Genomic DNA, 17296 nt, shown 5'->3' with positions numbered 1-17296 from the left:
TCCATGTTGCTGAGGAGGAGTAACCAAAAAAAAAAAAAAAAAAAAAAAAAGCTAAGATCAATGTCAAAGAGGTTACTGCCTATATTTTCTTCTAGGAGTTTTATGATTTCAGGTCTTGCATTTAAGTCTTTAACACATTTTGAGTTTATTTTTGAATATGGTGTAACAAAGTGGTCCAGTTTCATTCTTTTGCATGTAGCTGTCCAGTTTTCCCAATATCATTTATTGAGGAGACTGTCTTTTCCTCATTGTATATTCTTGTCTCCTTTATCATAGATTAATTGACCATCTGAGTGTGGGTTTATTTCTGGACTCTCTATTCTGTTCCATTCATCTGTGTGCCTGTTTTTAGGGCCAGTACCATATTGTTGGCTATTCGGGGCCTTTCGTGGCTCTAATGTCTTTTTTTAACTGATATATGTTATCCAAACTTTTATACATGTACCTAAAACAACATAATGGTAAAAGCTCAGCTTACTGAGAAAAAAGTCAGTATATTGCATGCCAAATCCAAAACAAAGAAAGACTAGGTTATTTTCAACAACCAAAGTGTTTAAAAAGTATTTACTATGCACTTAATTTTGTGTCTGACCTTCCTGTGCGAGGGACTGGGATATATAATTTATTTTATTTTATTTTATTTTTTGCGGTACGCGGGCTTCTCACTGTTGTGGCCTCTCCCGTTGCGGAGCACAGGCTCCAGATGCACAGGCTCAGCGGCCATGGCTCACGGGCCCAGCCGCTCCGTGGCATGTGGGATCTTCCCGGACCGGGGCACGAACCCGTATCCCTTGCATCGGCAGGCAGACTCTCAACCACTGCGCCACCAGGGAAGCCCGAGGGCATTTTTTTTGGGGGGGAGATATATAATTTAGACATGGTTCTCTCACAGACAAATAGTGGAAACAAACAAGTATTTAATTACTAAAGCAAGAAAGGGTATTGACAGAGATCAGGAAGATTTTCAACAATAAGGAACAGAGCAATACGAAGTTCTACTAATTATTCCTCAGATAACCAAAATTCAATTAACCATAATAGTGCAATCTCCCCTAATTCTCATTAATCAAAGTTTTAATGTAAAAGAAAAGTGCAGTCCAAGAAAACACTAATATTCCTATGTACATATTTCCTAAGGAACAGAAGAAAAAAACTTTCACAGTCCCATAGCTATTAAAAGCAGCTTTTTCCATCTGGCTTGCTGACTTACTTCTAGGCCTATGTTACTGGGATGGAATTAAAAATCATATTAGAGCATGGCTTTTGTCTAATCATTTGCAATAAAGATTTTTAAGTGTATTTCAAAAGACAATTTAATTTTCATAGTCTAATAGGACTTAACATAAGTTCACAAATCTAAAAAATCTTTTGTCCTACTACTTGGGAGGCTTTTAAGTCAGCTTTAGTTTGGATTTAAATCACCACATAAACTGCATACTAAATATTAAAATACTAAAATGTTCCAGTTTGGAATTTTGAGTTGTGCAAGCAAGGCTCATCCTGTCCTTCATGATCTTGCACTAGTGACATAGATGGAAAGAAACATGACAAAAAGTTCACAGTATTTACGGTAGAATATAATATGTGACCTTCAAATTCTCATCCTAAAATATCTCAAAGTGAAAAACAAAACAAAATAGGTATAAATTTTATGTTGCCCTGAATATAAACAAACAACAAAGGATATTCAAGAAACAAATAACAAAGGATACCTGGGAAACTATTATTTGTGGTTACCTGAGGAGAAAAGCCCTAATGATTTGGGGTAGGGATGGTCAGCTGGGAGGTAAATAGAGAGGCTTTCATTTTATGCCTCTCAATAAAGTTCCAGGGTTTTTTCCCCCATGTATAAGTATTACTTTTATCAAAAAAATTTAGATGCTTATAATTATCTCTGAGTGGCACAATTTTGAATGATTTTAAAGTCTGCTAGTTATTCCTTTGGCTATATTTTCTGGAATAAAGCAAAATTCAATTAGAAAGATACCAAAATATACCTAATAGTTGTAATTCTCTAAACATTGCTATCTTTTGCTAGTTTTTCAAATGCTATAAAAATAACAAGTACAAATAAATATAAAGTCATAACTTATTATATTTTAAATGCATAATTAACTGAAAATATTTTTTAGTCTTACAAACCCCACACCTACAGAGAAACATAGCAAGTTCAAAATCTGGTCACTTTTAGTAGTTAGACAAATATTTAAGAGTAAAATAAAGAAATAAGAAAAAGCAACAGAAAAGGATAGACATAAGGAGAAATTTTAAGAAATGACAGCCATCGAGGTAATGATAAGCAAATGATAACAAACTACTTAACTGTCTATGTACGGACATAACGTGATTTTAAATGTGCAGGCCAGTGTTTTACAAACTATTCCATAGTACATTAGTAGTCAAATAAGCTTAAAAAACACTGCTTGCCAAATCTTAAAAATTTATGATACATACTTGCACATTAAAGGGTCCTGAGAAATCTTGTAGTAAGAAAATCAATTTAATTTTGTTCAACTGCAAGCTTACCTGAGGCAAAAATGAACTTTCTCCCACTCAGCATTCTCCAGAACAGCTGCCTCTCAACACAAGTTTGAGAAGTACACTGTAGTAATCTATAAACTTTACACAAATCTGCATACAACACATTTAAATATACTGTTCATAAAATTCTAAATAGAATAAAATTTGGGGGTAAATCAAGAATTAAGAAACCTTGGGATAAAAAAGTTTTAGCTTAATTTGATATCTTGATTTTACAGTTTCTCATAATATTTTAAATAAGATTTTCATAGTTATAACCGAATTTGTACTTATGGCCATCTAGTAACTAACAGCCCAACACCAAGCCATGCTAAAGATACAATGACAAGCCTGCGATTAATGATAGTAAGAGGGCTTCCCCGGTGGCGCAGAGGTTGAGAGTCTGCCTGCCGATGCAGGGGACAAGGGTTCGTGCCCCGGTCCAGGAAGATCCCACATGCCGTGGAGCAGCTGGGCCCGTGAGCCATGGCCGTTGAGCCTGCGCGTCTGGACCCTGTGCTCCACAGGGGGAGAGGCCACAACAGTGAGAGGCCACAACAGTGAGAGGCCCGTGTACCGCAAAAAAAAAAAAAAAAAAAAAAGATAGTAAGAAACTGTAATAAATTGATATTTTTTAAAAAATTGATATTTAGAAGAACATTTTATATGGATATTTTCAAACAAAACATGTAGAGAAAATAGCATAATAAACCCCAGGTACTCATCACTCAGTCAACAATTATTAATATTTTGGCAATCTTGTTTCATGTATCTCTTGCCACTTATTTGTGTATTTATTTATTAGTATTTTCAGATATTTTACCTTTGGTTTGATTTTTGAAGTTAAAAGCCTATGACTTCCACCCCTCCCCACCTTGCACCATATACAAAAATTAACTCAAAATGGATCAAAGATCTAAAAAGCTAAAATTATAAAACTTTTGGAAGAAAATATAGAGGTAAATCTTGGTGACCTTGGACTTGGCAATGACTTTTTAGATATGACACCAAAAGCACAAGAAAAAGAAAAAAAATTGGCTTTCATCAAAATTTTTAAAATTCTGTGCTTCAAAAGACACTATCAGAGAATTCCCTGGTGGTCCAGGGGTTAGGACTCTGCACTTTCACTGCTGAGGGTCCAAGTAGCCAAAAAAAGACGCTATCAGGCAAGTGAAAAGACAACTGCAGAATGAGAGAAAATATCTGCAAATCATATACTGGATAAGGAACTTGTATCTAGAATATATAAAGAACAATAATAATAAAAGTTTTAAAAATCCAATTTAAAATGGTCAAGCTGAATAGACATTTCTCTGAAGAAGATATACAAATGCCCAACAAGAACATGGAAAGATGCTCAACATCATTAGTCATCAGGGAAATGCAAATCAAAACCATAGCGAGATAGCACTTCACACCCATGAGGATGTTTATAATCAAAAAGTCAGATAATAACAAGTGTTGCTGACAAGAATGTGGAAAACCTGAAACCACCAAACACTGCTAGTGGAAATGCAAACTGTTGCAACTGCTTTGGAAGCTTGGTCATTCCTCAAAAGCTTGAACACAGAGTTACCATATATCTCGGTAATTCCATTCCTAAGTATATACCCAAGAGAAATGAAAACGTATGTCTACATGAAAACTTGTACATGAATGTTCATAGCAGCATTATGCATACATTATAGGAAAATGTGGAAACAAGTTAAAAGTCCATCAACTGATGAATGGACAAACAATATATGGTATATCATACAATGGAATAATATTCAGCATACAAAGAAATGAAGTACTGAATCATGCTACAATCTAGATGAACCTTAAAAGCATTATGCTAAGTGAAAGAAGTCAGACATAAAGGCCACATATTGTATGATTCTATTTATAGGATATATCCAGTATAGGTAAATCTATAGAGACAGAAGGTAAATTAGAGGTTGCCTAGGATGGGGGAATTTGGAGGGTAATAGCTAAAGGGTTTGGGGTAATAAAAATGTTCTAAAAATGACTGTGGTGACAGCTGCACAATTCTGTGAATATACTAAAAACAAATTGTAGACTTTAAGTGGGTGACTTATAGGGTATTTGAATTACATCACAATAAAGTTGTTAACAAAATGAAAAAGAAAAAAAGCTTGTGACCATAAATTCAGCTATAGGGGAAAGCTGTAAGTAGTACTGGATACATTCAAACCTGGACTTAATGAGAGTTGAACATGTGAACATCATGTATAGAAATTTGCATTTGACTTCTAGTTTAAAACTGCTTTAACAATATTTTCAGTATTAAGATAAAAATATCCTCTGAGGCTTAAAATTTCAAAATAAAATCATTAATGCATATCACTATAGATATTTCTGTAAAAGTTCCTTTGACACAGAAAATGCTAGGACAGAGATGGCAAGTTGCCAGCCTGCTTAAATGGGACCTAAAGATGGTTTTATTTTATTCACAGAAAGAATTAAAAAAACAACAACATATTTGTTACCAAATTTAACAACTGGGAGATTTAAGTCTGGCTTTCTGGCTTCTCTTAAGATGTTTTTTATCAGGGAATATTAGGGCTGCATCCTACTACTGGATGGAACTAGGTAGTGGCTGTTGACTGTTTTAGATGAGGCATGTGTTGCTGTTCACTGTGCCCCAACTCACACGACTCCCTGTTTCTCAAACACTCAAGCCTTTTCCTTGACCCTGTAAGCAACTGAGTTTAGAACCTGTGGGCTGGGAAACTTGCATATCATTAATGCAGTAGAACTATTATTGTTGTTTTTATTACCTTAATAGAATCACAATTAGTATTCAGAATATCAGGGATAACCAGAAACCACCGGGATTAGCAATAAGACTTTCAATATTTCTAAAGATGACAGGTTACTAAACTCCTCTAGTAAACGAAAGTAGCTGGGACTGGATAAGCTATCAGAAATAAGCACATTTAACAATATCCTGTAATTCAAAGACCTAGAACAAGGGTTGGCAAGCTATGGCCAGTGAGCTGAATTTGGTCTGCCATCTGTCTTTGTATGGTCTGAGAGCTATAAATAGTTTTCACTTTTTTTTTTTTTTTTGTGGTACGCGGGCCTCTCACTGTTGTGGCCTCTCCCGTTGCGGAGCACAGGCTCTGGACGCTCAGGCTCAGCGGCCATGGCTCACGGGCCTAGCTGCTCCGCGGCATGTGGGATCTTCCCAGACCGGGACACGAACCCGTGTCCCCTGCATCGGCAGGCGGACTCTCAACCACTGCGCCACCAGGGAAGCCCCACATTTTTAAATGGTTAAAAATATTAGAAAAATATTTTGTGACATGTGAAAATCATATGGAATTCAAATTTCAGTGTCCATAAATAAAGTTTTATTGGAACACAGCCACACTTATTCATTTATGTATCCTCTATAGCTACTTTCACGTAATGATAGCAGAGGTGAGTAGTTGTGACAATATGGCTCACAAAGTCTAAAATATACACTACCTGGCCCTTTACAAAAAAGGGTTGCTGACCCCTGACTTGGAAGACCTCGACTTAACTCTATCCAACCCCTACTTAACCATCTTAGCATTTACCACACCACACTGAAACCAAGTCTTACTTGCTAGGTCTTAAGTTCCTTGAAGATGGGATTAGGTTGTATTCATACTGTATTCCTGATCTGTAATTAACACATGGTAGACACTCAACGTTTGCTGAATGAAAAGTTGAGTCTAAAAATCTCACTATTGCCTTTTAACATTTTCAATTTAAAGAGATACATGAGACAATTCTGAAGTGGAACAAAGGTGATCCACAAAATTTGAGAAATAAGAAAACTACAGTGATTTCTGAGAAACTATACAATGAAAGAGAGAAATTCTATGCCTAGATCCACTGACAGTTCTGGTTGGTAATCCTAGTCATCCTACTCCATGTACTTCTCCATGGAAAATAGCAGTCATCGCCTCAGCAAAATTGACAAGACAGTCAACTACGTATCACACTTGACAAGTAAAGGTGCTGAATATTTACATGACTATTAGAATATCAAAACAAGCATAAGTAAAGTCTTTGTTTTAAAAAAATAAAAAGCCATACTGTGAAAAGGCTCAGGAAGCAAGTTACTGAAGAGCAAATGTACTGTCCCCCAAAAGGAAAAAAATCACAGTTAGTGAGAACCCAGTAATACCAGCGTGTAAAATTACAATAAATAAAATGCTAAGGCAAGATGCAAGAGAAATTGAAAAAGTTCCACTTTCAAACAGTATAAATCAATGTACTGATGACAAGTCACATGACATGGAAGAGGTTTTAGAGAGTATATACACAACTTCAGCTTTACTAGATATTATCAAATTGCTTTCCAAAATGGTTGTATCAATTGATACCCAACCTGCAGTATATGAAATTTCCTGCTTCTCTTTGGCATCCTGGTGAACAACTGGAATTGTATGAGTTACTAAATTTCTGACAATAAGAAGAGTGTGAAATGGTATTATATTATGTTTGAAATATTAACTTCCCTGAAAACTTATAAGGTTATCTATGTTTATTAAAATAGTATGGTTACTGGATAAGTATTTGTTAAATCTATGAATGAATAGCTTCTGGTGAATTGGACTCTTCTTCCTTTCTCTAGGAAAGGCTAAGATTTAATAAGAAAACTTAACTCAAGTATATATAGTCATAGTTCTTAAATTTGTTACTAAAATATTTTTCTGTAACATACATATGCATATGCTCCTATAAGTACAGGAACACTTGAAAGATTATAAAGAATAAAATTTTAAAATCAGTCATAATCTCATTGCCCAAGCTAACTACTACTGATCCAAAATGGACATAATTCTAAAATTCCAAAAACATTAAAAAAAATTGGAATTTAAAAATTAAGTTTGGCATAAACTCATTTACTAGCAAAATGTGACCTCAACTGACATGAAAATATTTATAGACTTTATGTATTCTACTTAATGTGAACAATCATGTTTCACTGCAGAAATATGAATGTGTTTGATTATAGAGTACTTCTTTAGACACTACCATGTAAATGCATTTATTATTGTTCCAAAATCTAAAACACCTGGAATTCAGAAATACATATGGGCCCAACAGTTTCATATAAGGGATTATGAAATCTGTATTAACATTTTGAATATTTTTCACTAGTTTTTTTTAAACATGTGCGAAAATTTATATTATATACACACAATTGATCCTTGAACAACTCAGGGGTTAGGGATGCTGATCCTCCTCACAGTCAAAAATCCATGTATATCTTTATAGTTGACCCTTTGTATCTGGTTCTGCATCCTTGAACCATGGATCAAAAATAGTAATGCAGGGGCTTCCCTGGTGGCGCAGTGGTTTGGAGTCCGCCTGCCGATGCAGGGGACACGGGTTCGTGCCCCGGTCCGGGGGGATCCCACATGCCGCGGAGCGGCTAGGCCCGTGAGCCATGGCCACTGACCCTGCGCATCCGGAGCCTGTGCTCCGCAACGGGAGAGGCCACAACAGTGAGAGGCCCGCGTACCGCAAAAAAAAAAAAAAAAAGTAATGCAGTACATCTTTATGGCAAAAAATCCATGTATAAGTGGACCTATGCAATTCAAACCCATGTTGTTCAAGACACAACTGTATATAAATAAATAAATAAATAAATAAATAAATAAATAAATAAATAAATGGGATAGTGTACCATTTCCAATCTCATTACATATTCTTTGAAAATATAGCTGTTAGCGGCTGCAAAGCATTTCATAATACCAGTATGACAGCTTATTAAATGCTGTTAGACATCTGGACATCCCCATATAAATAATATTGTGATGAACCTCCCTACTCCTAAATTTTATAGATGTATATTATTTTCTTATTATATAATATTTAAAATATATAGTGTCTGAGGAGAAATTAGACTAAATCCTTTTCCAGTAAACTAGTGATCATTTATTGATGAATACTTCCTTTTTCTACTGATATGATAAGCTACCTTAGTCATTCATTATTAGTAGTCATAAACAAAATGCAAATATTAATTCAATCTATCCTATTTTAGCCTACTATTTAGTATTTCATCTTAGTCAAAGAAAACAGTATGCCAGATTTCACTGCTGAAATATTAATAAGCATATCAAAGCCTACATTAAAGACATGTAAAATTAAAAAGAGAAAAATAAGGGAAATGAACATCAAGGGAAAAGAAGATAAACCTGATAACCAATAGGAGTTGTAGATAGTGATAAAGTAAAAAATCAGGGGAAGAATTTTTCTTTAAAAACTAGACTTTCCCTTGGGGGCAGAGATAAATTAGGAGTGTGGGATTAACAGATACACACTACTATACATAAAATAGATAAGTGAGGATTTACTGTATAGTACAGGGAACTATATTCAATATCTTGTAACACACTATAATGGAAAAGAATTGAAAAAAAGAATATACATAACCAAATCACTTTGCTGTACACGTGACACTAACACAGTATTGTAAATCAACTATACTTCAATTAAAAAAAAATAAATTTTCCCAGAGATGGGAAAAAAGAAAAATCTTAACTGAAAGGGATTTCTAAGTGCCAACTGGAATCAAAAAACCTCACGTCTATGTACATTGTTGAGAATTTTCAGAGACCCAAAAACACCAAAGCTTTCAAACAGAGAAGAAATAGGTCACCTATAAAAGTTTTATCTTTCACATTAATAACGCTAGATACCACAAGACATGGGAGCAATCCCTTCAAACTTCTGAGAGGAAACAATTTAAAACCTGGATTTATAACTATAATAGTGAGAGGAAAATTCACTAATTCATTCAGCAATTATTTACTGAGGGGCTACTATGTGCCAGACATTTTATGTACCAAGGATATACCAGTGAACAAAACCACAAAAATCTCTGCCCTATGGCATTTTTAGTGGGAAAATAAAGACAATAAGCAAAATATATTATAGCATGTTAGATTGTGAAAAGTGCTCTAAGAGAAAAAGCAGTGAAGAAGGGCTGGTAATACAGGGGATTCACAATTTAAAACAAGATGGTCAGGGAAGGCCTCTTTGAGAATGGGATATGTGTTGAGATCTGAAAGAAACAGTAAGTCATGTAGAAAAGTGATGAAAGAAGTCATAGGCCAGGAGAACTTTTTTTTTTGTATAAAAATTCAAAAAGTTCATCTACTCTGCCTCCTTTCTGACAAATTTACTTAAGAATGTATTCCAGCAAAATGAAGATGAATATCAAGAAAAGAAACCATGGTCAATGTAATGTAACAGTCTAATGAAGGAAAAAAAAAAATCCCAGTATTGACTGTGTCGTAGGCCTGGAAAACAATCAATCTAAATGAGAATCTTAGTATGGAGTCTTACAGACACATCTTTAAGAAGAAGAATGAGTAAGAAGGTAGAAATCATTTATGTGTTTTTTCTCCCAATAATGAAAGAATGAAAGACAATTAGAAACTCCAGGAAAAGTACCCCCCTCCACAGTCCACCCCCCAACATAGTTATGGTTGTAATATGAAGCAACTGATGAAAAACAAAACTAATTTAACCTGGATTTATAAGAATAGTATCCTTTGAGCAGCATGGGATCCAATGAGAAAGAAATGTAATCCTATATATACCATATTTTAAATGATATATATTTATAATCTATTTATTCATTTTCAACTTTTATAATAGACCTATGAGCAAACTATGTCTTCCTCACTTGTTTGAAATATTCAATTTGCATTTTTAAAGTAGCTTTTGCTAGGGGCTTCTGAAAAGTTTGTCATTCTTCCTAAATGTGACATAGCAAGTACAATTTTCTTTTCTCCCCTAGACATCACCTGTGACACCTGCCACCTTGGGATCATGAGGAGACCCAGCCTAAAAGGACAGGTAACTCTGGGAAGTCAGAGAACTTGAATCTTTGGTGACGGTATTAAACTACTGATTTAACCAACTCTGAATGCACCCTACCTCCAGATTTCCTATTGTATAAGATAATAAACATCCTTATAATTTAAGTCACATATAGTTTGATTTTCTATTATTATTTTCTTCGAAGCTAAAAGGATCTGAAATGATAGAGTCATTAACAACAGAAGAATGTTCTGCAGGTATAGAAATAATGCTTTCTTACTTTGGACTAACTTCTTCTAAACGGATAAGTCACTTAGAAATTGAGATGCCTCATTTTTTTCCTTCCCACACACAAATAAATACAATGTAAAGAGGAAATTACCTATACAATACAATACCCAATTTTATGTTTTCCACTGTATTAAGAAATATCTCACATGAATTTTTGCAAAATCCCTGACAGCTGGTGTCCTAGTGGTTAGGATTCCAGGCTTTCACTGCCATGGCCCGGGTTCAATCCCTGGTCATTCAACTAAGATCCCACAAGCTGCATGGCACGACCCAAGGAAAAAAATTAAAAACAACAAACCAAACAACAAACACTAAACTGGCAGAAAACTTTTAAAATCTGTGTTTATTTTTAATAATCATGGTGTTTACTGTAGGCTAATATCAATAATAAATAATACTATCTTCTATCTATATCGTATTTTCAATTTACAAAGTACTTCTGTAACATACTGGATGTTAAATATTAAATAGTAAAATATCAATGCCCCTAAACTGTGACTTACAGGACAGTGAGCATTAAATAGTTAAATATTAATGTCTATAAACTATTATGGAGTTGAGGTGTTTAATGGCTCTATAAAGTAAACAATACGGCACCAGGAAAAGTATATCTACTCACAGCTTGGAACTCTATAACTTGTCAAATCAATTTAAAATTCCTATCTTCCCCAGTGAAGATGAAAAATGTATTCAAGATTAGGGAAAGAAGCTATTTGAATTAACAAGTAAAGCAGGTACAAGCTTTTCTGCTAAACATATTGGAAGAAAGCAGTTTACAGAAATCAGAGTGAAACATTGTATTTAGAGTAAATTTTAGGCTTTTGAAGACTAAGGGTTTAGTGATGAGACCCCAGACACACAGAAGAAACTATGTCTTTACAAAAGTATGTGGGGACCAAGATACCAAGAAAGATGCAAGAAAAGAAAAATCTCATCTGGGAACTCCAAGTGAACTGCAAATTAGAGGCTTATTGCTTTAGTTGCCTTAATTAAGAATTCTCACTAGTTCCTTAGTGAGAAACAATTGGAGGTTGACTTCAGAATCCGATGATTTAGTGTTTATGGTCTATATAAAAATGTATAAGTTAAAACTCAGTGAGTTTTAGTCATTCTCTACTAATTCTTTTGTGGTCACTATAAAGTTCCAAGTGAAATTTTCCACTATTTCCAAATTTCAACTAATAATCACAGTCAAGATTTTGGGGGTCAGCAAAATTAAGGAAGAACCTGCTACAGCATCCTCTCCTAAAATAAATAAAACAAAAATGTGCTACACACAAACACACATAAAATGAGATGGGTCTGGAAATGTTGCTTGTTCTGGGTGGAATGCCTTCTCCTTCTTTCATCTTCTCCCCCATATCCTCCCAACCCATTCTTCAAAACTTAACTCAAATGTCCTTGTCTTCAATAAGGACCACTCTAGCCCCTACTCTACCACTCCCCAAGCAGCCACTATGGATCTTTCCTATGAATTTTTATAGCATGTTTATTTCCATCATAGAAATTATAAGTTAAATATGTTATAATTTTGTCGACTTCTACACTTGAAAGTAGATGCCCTGAGGACTGGAAATGTGTCTCCTATGAGCACCTTTCAGTGTGTGCCTCACAGATATGTTTACTAAATGAACTCACAATGACCCTGAGTGGTATTCAGGGCAGCTATCACCATCCCCATTTTCAAAGAGGTGAAATGATTCATCTAAGGCCAGCTGGCCAGGAAATGGAGAAATTAGGATTTGAAATTATGACTTCTAACTTCAAGTGTCAATACTTTTTAAACATCATACTATCTCATGTTTAAAGTAAATGAGTTTCAAAATTTAAATTTCTTTACCTGTTCCAAATGTAAAATCATCCCATGGTTCAAAACTTGAATCGTACACAAGAGCACAAAGTGAAAAGGCAACCCAACACACACACTCCCTGCCCTGAGCCCCTCAGTCCCAACACTGGAAGCAACAGTTATCAATTTCTTGTGTATCCTAAATGAAAAGTTAAATGTTTAGTTTGATGGTATTTGTTACCTTATCATCTTCCTGTACCCATTAATTAATCCATTAAATTGAAGATGGTTCAAGTTATAGTCACTACTCAAGTAAAATATATGCATTATTACTTTTAATAAATAAGACATTGGGCTTCCCTGGTGGCACAGTGGTTGAGAGTCCGCCTGCCGATGCAGGGGACACGGGTTCGTGCCCCGGTCCGGGAGGATCCCACATGCCGCGGAGCGGCTAAGCCCGTGAGCCATGGCCGCTGAGCCTGTGCTCCACAACGGGAGAGGCCACAACAGTGAGAGGCCCGTGTACCACAAAAAAAAAAAAAAAAAAAGACATTTTGTAAACAGCTAAACTGATGCATGCCAAATACAATATCACTATTTTTTGTGCAATTTTGTGGATCTTGGTGATTAATAAATTAATAAGTCTTAGGAATAATTCAAAAACACAAATGTAAAACTAATTATTTCACTAATCCTCTAAACTAGTCCCTTAAAAGTCAGTGAGACTGAAAAGTGTGTACTAATAATAAAACGGCTATAAAGACACTATTGTGGATAGCTTCTGCTTGAGTCTGTATGAGAAAGCAATAGCACCTCCCACAGCTGCTTCATCTCCATACAAAAACACTCTGACAATTTTAATTACTACCTAAAATCGCAAATCTCTCTGTACACTTGACATTTTATCCTCTGCCCAGACCCATATCTCTGTCTTTGCAACATCTCTATTTAGACATCCCACCGGCAACTAACTGAAGCAGGTTGAAAACTAAGCTCATCACCATCCCACTCTAAAATAATACCCTTTTTCCCAATTTGAGATGTCAACGTCAGAATCACACAAATACTGGATGAAGTATGCCTGGCTTGTGAGCAGTTCAGGGAAAAAGAGCTAAGTTGTCTGCAAGCTCAATATGAGCCAAGAATGTGATGCAGTTACTAAAAAACCAAAACCAGCCAATTCAATCTTAGATGCATTAGAAGAGGAGAACCTAAAACGTGGTAGGTACACATTACTACATTGGATGAACTGTATCTGTGCTATTAGTATTAACAATTTACTTCCAAAATTGTTATACACAACTTAGATGCAAAAGGGATTTAAGGCAGCATCTGAAGAAGGACCCTAACAAACCAGAGTTATTAGCAAAAGAATATCCAACACCATCACTCTATTCTGTGAAATAGCTCAGTTTGTCTAAAACATTCAGATATATTATGAACTATATAGTTATTCCAAACTAATATTGGTTATAACTAAATGGGCAAAGAAAATATCATTCGATGCAAATGACTTAGCTGACTGACGACTGTCACCTCTCATAGATAATAAAAGTTAACATCAGTTAGGATACCTGAATTTTATCAAATTATAAAATAAGCCCAATTTAATGATATTTTACTATAGTAATTATTCTTGGTGATTCAGTAACTCAGGTTATTCTTGGAACTACTGATGAGAAAATTTGGGAGCCAAATCTGAGATTTTTCAGTTGTACAGCTCTAGGGTCCAGAGAACAACTCATGATTTGGGGATTATTAGCATTATACAAAGGTACTTTGGTATGTAATGTGTTTATTCAGTTTGTTGTACTAAGATTTATTCATTAGGTCACAGTGGTTCAAGAAGAAACATGTATGAAGATTTCTGCTATTTTTATATTACTGATATTGAGGTCTTGTTTAAGTCCTTTGTACAGAAGAATGACAATAATCATGAACTGTTAACAATTTCCATTCAGAAAAACCTAACAGTTGAAAATAATTTTCATACTATATTCCTATCTAAAGGTATACATATAGTAAATAATCTGGTAAATGTTAAAGTATTGAAATACACTTTCAATGTATATTTATTTTGTACTTTACCACATATAAAGCATTTAAAAAAATTAAGTCAAATTTCTAAGTCTTTAACTGCTTAAACACTACTTCTAAGTAATATTTAGTAATGGTACTTGATACAGAGATGTATTTGACACAATTTTAATAGCTAGCAAATCTGTGTGAATATTCAATAGTAAAATTTTCTTAATTATTATAAGGTTGGTTTAGTGATTCCCAATGACTCCTCTAATCTTTCTTCTCTGTATCATATTAATTATAGTCTGCAGTTTTAAAAAAAGTTTGTATTATCTCTAATACTCCACCCTTTTATTCTTCATTTCTTTACTCAGTAAAACATTTTTGCAGCCTGACTCTCTGAATCTGTCAGTAAACACTGTTTTTAAATGTTGCATTTTCACAACTGGAGGCATTCCACCTTTAGCTCTTGTCCCACGAATATGTGTCAGCATGTAAAAATATGATAAACCTCTAACTTTATCTCACAAAAACAGAAGAATATATAAATAATATATTTTGTAGCATTTTAAGAACGTCACAGCTTTTTCCAAGTTGTTCTACACAGTTCCTGGACTATTTCAGATGAGTTATTTGATAGAATCTTTCAGGATCCTGATTCTGTGGATAGACTACCATGATAACATATGAATATATCTATAACAAACATCATTTTGTCTGGTCAACCTAAAAAACCCAAGTAATAACTATAGTATTTGGGGTTAAAGAAAGACACAGCAGCAGGCTCAAACTTGTTTATATGTAGGGGAGAAAATCTATCCTTTAACTGATCATGTAAATGGAACCAAATTGCCACTTTTCAAATGTGGCAACAATTGTTTCTTTTCACATTAGAAAAAGGAACTCTCTTCCAAGAGATGTTAATAGATAGTTGAAAGAAAAAAGGTTTCTATGAACAGATAATACTTGAGAAATATTGCATACTCTATTCCTCTCTTAAAGATTCACATAGTGAAAGCTTTTGAGTAATCTTAAAATAAAGAAACATGTTAACTTTTAACTCAGCCATTCTCAAATTAATTTGAGCAGAACACTTTTTCAACTTACCTATTAAAATCCAGTTAAACATATTCCAGAGAATACCAACTTGGAATCCAAAATGAAAGACAGGTAATACTCAAAATTCTGACTACAGTATTTGGTAAACTCCTATTTCTAAATTTCTAAAGTGTATTTTTACCCTATAATAAATACAAAAATATTCTATTCAAAATTGCCAGTTTATAGAAGTTAATAAAATGTCATATTAATTATTAATTTAAATAATATAATTAATTTTTAAAATAAATCAATATGGCAACAATGGCTTAATTAATATTAGTATATATTACTAGTACAACATACTAGTAATACTAGTGTAATTAATATTAAATAAATGATAGTGTAATTAATATTAAATAAATGAATGTTATATATCTTATCACTTTTTAAATTTTAATTTGTTTATAACTGAATTCACATTTTAGTAGAAAGTAGCTGGCCACACCACCTTATAATATTATCAGCAAAATATTTAGTTTGAAAAATTATACAGAAGCTAACACATTATAAAGCAACTATACTCTAATTAATTAATAAAACAAAAAGTGAAAAATTATTTAGTAACATTACAGCTGACAAAAATTTTTAAAAATCTAATCCAATTTTTCCTAACACAAGTTTATTTTTTCAACTTAGATATGGTACTTGAATGCTAATAAATACTCAATGGTTTTTAGGCCAAATTCTATAAAGGAATGTAATTTTTTTTTAAAAGGTAATTTTAAAGTAAGATAGCTTCAATAGAAAATATAACCACTTTAAAATTGGTGCCTTAACTAGAGCTAATGAACAAACTAGTACAGGAAGCTTGTCATCTATGATCTCTAACTATTCATTAACAAATATCTACTAATTTAAATTTCCAAAATAGCACAATCATGTGGGGGATAGGGTGGCATTTTTTATTATGGTATAATAGGCTAAATATCTAGCCTCAACACTGTGAGAAATTGAACTTTCAATTTCCTAACCTTTTGATTTAACCTATTAGGCTACTTTTTCTTCCTAATTATAATTCTTATAAATGGAAAATTGAGAACGGCCTTTAAAAAAATTACATGTAGTCTATTTTATATGAAATTTTATTCTCCAGGCACTGCAAGTTCCTTTAGCTACTGTGGCCTATGCAACTTAAACCACTCATTTATTTCATATGCTATAGTAATAAGGAAGTACTCTAAAGACACTGTAGTAATAGATACTCCATATCTTAAAAATATGAAGACATGAAATTCAAAAACTAGACAACACTACTTACAATTATAAACAGTAATTTATCACATTATGTAAGAAGAATATGTGTCCAAGAGTTCATAAATATTTTTAAACCTTTTAAAATGTTTCCAAACATTTTAAACAGCAGTTCAAATTTTTCCATTTTTAAAATAGTTGCATGTATGATTTGAAAGGCCAATCATTTCATTTTCAGATTAGGTAATAAATTTACCAAGGTATAAGTTGTTTTCTCAATTTATAAAAATAAATCTAGACCTTTGTATACACAGTTAAGATCTTCAGTAGCAATCAGAAACAATTTATAAACCAAATTTACTTTCACAGATGTGTGTAACAGGGCAATCATACAAGAGGTAGTTAAGCCAATTGGTTTTCAACTTATCATTTTTTCATTAAGCTCTTTGTCTTGTATTCTTGAAAAAAAACTGAATTAGAAAAGATGATCTAAACTCTTCAAATAGATATAAAACAAAATAAAATGACATTGACATTAAGCACTTTGATTACATTTTCAAGTCA

General features: G+C 33.6%; 1 protein-coding gene across 1 annotated transcript in view; it reads right to left on the bottom strand.

Annotated features, from left to right (window-relative positions):
• The window catches only part of TBCA (tubulin folding cofactor A), a 103318-nt gene that overhangs the window by 18757 nt on the left and 67265 nt on the right, over positions 1-17296 (bottom strand). The gene's annotated exons all lie outside the window — the stretch shown is intronic.

Source organism: Delphinus delphis, chromosome 3, assembly GCF_949987515.2.
Source record: "Delphinus delphis chromosome 3, mDelDel1.2, whole genome shotgun sequence".
Taxonomy (NCBI): Eukaryota; Metazoa; Chordata; class Mammalia; order Artiodactyla; family Delphinidae; genus Delphinus; species Delphinus delphis.
This window is presented reverse-complemented; position numbering and strand designations above follow the sequence as displayed.